Source organism: Narcine bancroftii, unplaced genomic scaffold, assembly GCF_036971445.1.
Source record: "Narcine bancroftii isolate sNarBan1 unplaced genomic scaffold, sNarBan1.hap1 Scaffold_306, whole genome shotgun sequence".
Classification (NCBI taxonomy): domain Eukaryota; kingdom Metazoa; phylum Chordata; class Chondrichthyes; order Torpediniformes; family Narcinidae; genus Narcine; species Narcine bancroftii.
Window position 1 is genome coordinate 145,311 of NW_027212043.1, and position 6,605 is coordinate 151,915.

Below are 6,605 nucleotides of genomic sequence, written 5' to 3' on the forward strand. Positions count from 1 at the left end.
GAGCAGCAAGGCCCATGGACTTTCAGACCGCCGAATGATCCCAAGATCCAACAGGTGCGAAAACTCCTCCTTTGCCTCCTTGAGCTTGTCAGGCGGGAGCCGGCGAGCTTTGGCGTGAACCAGTGGGCCCTGCGTGGGGAAGTGGTGGAACACCCCGTAGTGCGGTGAGGCAGGAGAGAACTATGGCTTGATGAGTGTCGTGAACTCTTCCAGGATTCACTGGAACGAGTCTCTGGGTGTGCTGATCGTGGCCATCTGCAGTTGCTCCGAGCGGGAGGCGTCGAGGCGGACGGCCTGGAAGGTACGGCGTCCACCAGGGTCCTACCTCGAATGTCTACAAGAAGCCCATGTGCGAGGAGGAAGTCTGCACCCACGATGGCAGTTGGAAAGGACAAGACGGTGAACCTCCATGTGAAATTTCGTTGGCTGATCTGGAAGTGGACTGTCTTGTCTCCATATATCTGGATTGCTGTTGCATTGGTTGCACAGAGGGGAGGACCACAAGGTCAGTTCCTGGACTCGACGGCCGTGGCCAGGATGACGGTGATCTGGGCTCCAGTGTCGGCTGCTGACTGAGTCCCACAGGTAGAGGAGGCTGTATTCTTGGCCAGCCCCCACAGCCATTAACATTGGCCGGCCTGGTCATTTCCCTGGAATGAGCCAGACGGATGAAACTTCCGAGCCTTGGCACCCCAGCGCTGGGGAGGCCTTGAGCGGATGCTGTGGCCTTGGTTATGCTGTTGGGCACCCCTGCAGGAGCCAGATGCTCTACCGGAGCGCTCGGGGCAGGCTTGGCGTGCTTCGTGTTTGTGCCTCGTGACCTGCTGGACCACTGAGCCCTCTGAGAATCGTGCGAGCAATAGCTCCTGGGCCTTCTGGGGGACCTTCCTCAGGTCAGTGAAGCTGAACTGGACCAGCAGCGGCTGGATATCCCCGGGCATATGGTCGTGAAAAATGCACTCGAAGAGTGGGGAGATGGTGTGCTCACCCATGAGCGCGAGCATCTCATCCATCAGCTCCATCGGGGACCTGTCCCTCAGGGCGTCGAGGTGTAGCATCTCAGCAGCATGCTCGTGTCTGGATAGTCCGAGGGATCCAGTAAGCACTTGCTTGATGGTCTCGTATTTGCCTTCGGCGGGTGAGTGCTGAGCAAGGTGCAGCACGTGTCTGCTGATGGCCAGGTCCAGGGAAGCGACCACATGATAGAATTTGGTTGTGTCGGATGAAATCTGGCAGAGGTGAAACTGAGCCTCCACGTGGCCGACCCAGGTCTCCAGCTCCTGAACCCAGAATTCATGGAGTTTCGCGGCTCTAGCGCTGATCACCCCAGGCTCACTCATGATGGGTTCAAAGACGTTTGATCCAATCAGGGTCACCAATTGTAGCATCAGCTATACTGGTCCTGAAAGAAGAGACACAACCAGACAGTTTGAGCTCAGTGAGCAGACTAGTTTATTGCAGGCTTCTGAGCTGATACTGCCATCCTGGAACTGGCTGAGTACCACGCTGGAGGGTGCTGATGTCACCCGGGCATCACGTGGTCCCCCAGCACGGGTTTCTGAGCCCCGTGCTGGGAGGAAGGGAACACACATAACGGCGCCATTTTGGCCGGCTGTCCCGCCGCGTGGCTTACAAGCGGGACTGATTCGCCTGCCTGGTGGTGAGCCGCCACACATCACACATTCTGGGTGATTTGCAGACAATGCAATTTGGTTTTTTTAATACTTTATTTTTCACAACAATAATCATTGATTTACATTCAATTGTAAATTATTTTTAAAAATTAAACACGTGGTATTTATCCTCCCATCCCCGTCAACCCACCCTCCCAACATCCCCCCGACTCCTCAAAATAAACCGGAGAATGCCAAGAACATAAAGCATTGCTGGAGAAATATCTATTGGGACGTCTGGGAATGGACCAAGCGTTTGGCCTTCACGTCCAACGGCAGGCTGTGTGCTCGTAGAAAGTCTGCGCCGAGAAGTGATGTGTCCACAGTGGCTTGAGTGAAATTCCACTGGAAATTTTCTCTGCCGAGTTGTATTTGGACATTGTGCGTGTCAAAGGTCTTGATGGCAGTGTTTTTTGTCGCCCAGAGGGTGGGACCTTGTGGGAATGTTCGTGTCTTCAGGGCGATTGGTGGGATGATACTGAGTTCAACAGCCGAGTCGACCAAGAACTGCCGGCCACTAGCCTTGTCAGTCATGTGCAAGAGGCTATTGGTGAGGCCAGCCACCTTGTCCAACAGCGGCGGCTGGCCTGGACATTTTCTGAAAATGAGCAGGGCTGGCTGCATCGTCACGCTCGAGCCCATCAGTGTTGGTGATAAAAACACCAGCTAACATTCAGTGTCTCTGCTAATTTGGTGGGGCGCGGTTGTGCTCGGTTCGGGTGGGATCAGTTCTGCTGCCCCACATGGGGATGAGTCAATTGGTTCATGGCGGACTCATTTTCGTGTTTCATGTGCCACAACGCATCAGCTCTAACCCTGACCTTAAGTGGGTCTGAGAAATCTTCGTCTGTCAACAGCAGTTGTATGTCATCTGGCATCTGTTCCAAGAAAGCCTACTCAGACATGAGGCATGATTTGTGGCCCTCTGCTCGTGCCAGCATCTCATCCATCAGGGCACATGGTGCTCTGTCTCCTAAACTGTGCAGGTGCATCAACCTGGCAGCGCGCTGTCATCTGAACAGGCCGAAAGCCCTCAAGAGGAGTTTGTTGAGGGCTGGGCATTTGCTTCCTCCTGGGATCACGTATCAGGTCGTCCACCCTAGCCACGGTCTTTTGGTCCAGGGAGTTGACGACATGGTAGAAAATTGTCGACTCAGACGTGATCTGCCGGAGGTGAAATCGTGCTTCCGCTTGCCTGAACCAAGTGCGTGGGTGAAGCGTCCAGAGGTTGGCAATTTCATAGCCACTGCGTTGACTGCTGCAGCATCCATGGTGTGGAGTCCACAATCGTCTGGACTCGTCGGGGTCACCAATTGTAGCGGTAGCCACAAGGAGAAGTGAAATATGGAGACGACTCTGTTAGTCGCTTGCACTTCCAACAGTTTATATTGGAAAATCCACGTGCTGCATCTTTTCAGGCGGTCAGGCCCGTAAGTGCCGCCCACACATGGGCGGTGATGTTATGACGCAGCCAAGTTCATCTGCATGGCCCGTTTGAGCTGGGGAGAAGATGTGCCCAGCAGCACCATCTTGATACGACTACACTGCTGCTTCGGCCGTAACAGTGCAGAGCCGATTCGCCTGCGTCTCGATGTGTGCCGCTAAAGCTAATCATTTCCTAGCAACTGCTGAAGCAATTAACACAAATTCAATGTGATAAATACTTCAATTTAATTTTGGCCTCATAACCTTAATATTACTCACTAAAAATGACATGAAGTCCTGTGAAAATTACCTTCTGCAAACCAAAACTGTCTAACTTCAGGAATTTGCCAAATTGAATGCAAAAATGTTCGAATCTCAGGTCCACGTCGAAAACGTTAATCCGATACGGCAGGATTTAATCTATTTGATTTGTGTGGAGTCAAATAGAACTGATGTAAAAAATTACATTGAACCAACCTATATATTAGTCATATTATTTACACAAATCCATCCAATCATTTTCACTTATTTGAGAATTTAAATCTATTTCCCATCTTCATTTAGATTTATTCACTCCAGTTTTGGGGGCCTTAGATTGAAGCAAGTTATACATTACTGAAATAAATTTATTTCCAGTAGGTTTACAAATCAGTAATTCTAATTCACTTTGATTAGGTAACATCAAAGTAAGACCTACTTTTACAGATAAAAAAGCTTTAACTTGGTAATAACAAGATAATTCTTTCAAAGGTTTCAATCTCACGTCCTCAAAACTAATTTTCTTAATACCCTTCCATCTCCAAATCTTCCAGAATTGGTTGTCTCTTGAAAAAGGAAAACGCCTATTTCAATATTAAACCTTTCATGCCAATTTCATTATCAACTCAATCAAATGTTTCAAAATAGATGATTCACCACTTTCAAATAAAACTTAGGATTCCATTTGTAAATAAAATCTTGGGGATCCATATTCCCTATTGCATTAAATTCAACAGAAACCCAAGCTGGAATATCATCTAAATTATACAATATATTTAAAAATCTCAATTGAGCTGCTTTTTAATCATTCTTAAAATGAGGAAGACACAAACCACACCCAACCCTCCCCCCCCCACACACCAACTCATATTTCCAAGTCAATTTTTCCAAAGAAACCCTGGGCATTTTATCTTTATATAATTTCCGAACTGCCATATTTAAATCCTGACAATGCAATTTGTTGACCTCCTTGTTGAAAAACTAACATGAAATACACCTGACATAAAATTCTTTCCCTGATCTGATTTTATTTTTTGAGGCAAACCAAACCAATTGAAAAAAATTTTCTCGAGCCCCAGACATAGTTTTTGCATTAATGTTCCCAAGTGGTATGGCTTCTGTACACCTGGAAATGGCACACATAATGGTCAATAGATATTCATTTCCAGTTTTTGTTTCAGGCATTGGACCAAGACAGTCCACAATTACTTTAGAAAAATGTTCTCCAAGAACAGATTTTAAAGATGTTACTGTGGGACCTTCATTAGGTTTCCTTGCAACTTGACAAGTGTGACAAAATCTCTTTCCATCCTTTTCCAAATTAGGTCAGTAGAATTGTTTCATCATTTCCTTTACCCCAAGGTGCCCACCCAAATGTGTTTTATGAGCCATGTTCAAAATCTCATCTACATAGGCTGTAGGATCTATAAGCCAATGAACCTCTGCCCATTCATCATTAGCCAACGTCGCATGATATTTTCTCATCAATAAACCTCCCTTGAAATAATATCCAACTGGCTCTTTTTAATTCCTTCACCAGAGAATAGTTTCCATCCATCTCCATTTTGTTTTTCTATCAATTTTCCTCGAAGTTCTGAAAAATCCTTGTTCAAACTGCTGCTCACTGTCACAAACATTTAAACTATTTTAGACATCACTGCCTTCACTGTCACAACTTTCAAATTTAAAATCAGAATCAGAATTCTGACTGAAGAAAATATTTAAAATGACTGGTGATTCACAGCTCGACTCTTTGATCTCTTAATTAGTCTGCTTCTGTACCTGACAGCTTGTTTCTTTCAGCTGCTGTATCTCTCAAGCTTTCTTGAAATCGATTGTCCAGTATCTTCTTCACTGGCCAAGGTTTTCAACATAACTGCCAACTTGCGTTGTTCAACTTTTAACCTCCAGAAGTTTCATCTCCTTAGCAATAAGCAACAACTCCTCCTTTTCCAGATCTGAAAAGTTTGGTGATTCCAAACACATTTTTCATTTCTATTTGGACAAGATCACTTGGCCCACACTTAAGTTTTGTTTCCAAAACACACTCATCTGTACTTTGTGCAGAATCTCACTTCATATTGGGGTTTAAAACATTCACATTCTGCAGAAACTGACAAAGTTTCCACTCTCAAATCGACACAGATTGGAGTTGCCAAACATGGACCAAAATCCATCGCTGTACTTTAACCACACACACAATAAGCCTTTTAATTAGCTTGGGAAATCAGTTTACTAATAAATCACAAAAACTCCAAAGATTTCACATCCCAAAATTCCAAATCACAAGGAGAAGCCCAAAATATGTTATGAACTAACAACCTTTTTAATTATCTTTGGGACGAAAGGACCGTTTGACAAGAATGTGCTAAAAAGCATTTAAATCCATTTATGCCTCTGAGAAGTCTGCTTTCCTCAGAACTAAAATGGCCAGAATTTATACAGGTGTTTCTGAACTAACACCTATTGTTTTCAATATCTCAAGAACATCATAAATCCGTTTCACCTTCTTGAGTCTAACTTCAATCAGCACCCATGTTTGTCTCAACTGCCTTCTGTCTGCGATCTCCAAGAACCATGCGTGTTTAAAATGCTAATGCTTTGTCCTTGTGCCCCTGAACCATCCAAGCTAACGCACCAAGAATACAGATACAATATTTTAACTTTATAATTTACTTTACCAACACATTCTTATATATGAGGAATATAATTTAATATTAAATTAAAAGTTAACGCACAACTCCATTACACCTCCTTCCCATGGAGAAAGTTTTAGACTTCTGAAAGGTCAAAATTTTAAACTGCAATCTCCGATTTGTTCCTAATAGATTTCACAGCCATAATCAATAGAATAAAAACAAATATAGCAGAAACCTCTAAATCCAACATCTAAATAAGAAATCCTCAATGACACTGGCCCTTAATATCATTATAATGTCTTATACTTCAGTCCTATTCTTGCAAAATTAAACTCCAGTTGAATCATCATCTATTCTTATTTTTAATCTTACTCAAAAATTATGATCAATACCTAATCTCATAGCAGTGCAAACACATTCTTCTACATGTTGCAGAGCTAATACAAGGGACAGAAATTATTTTCCAGTAGCAGAATAATTCTTTTGAGTGTTTATTCAATGTCTGAGATACATAAGCCAGTGGATTTTTAACATCATCAGTCATATTTATTTTTAATACACCACCGGCTCTATCCATCAAATCCCGGGATGAAGCGGTTGTAAAAGTAGA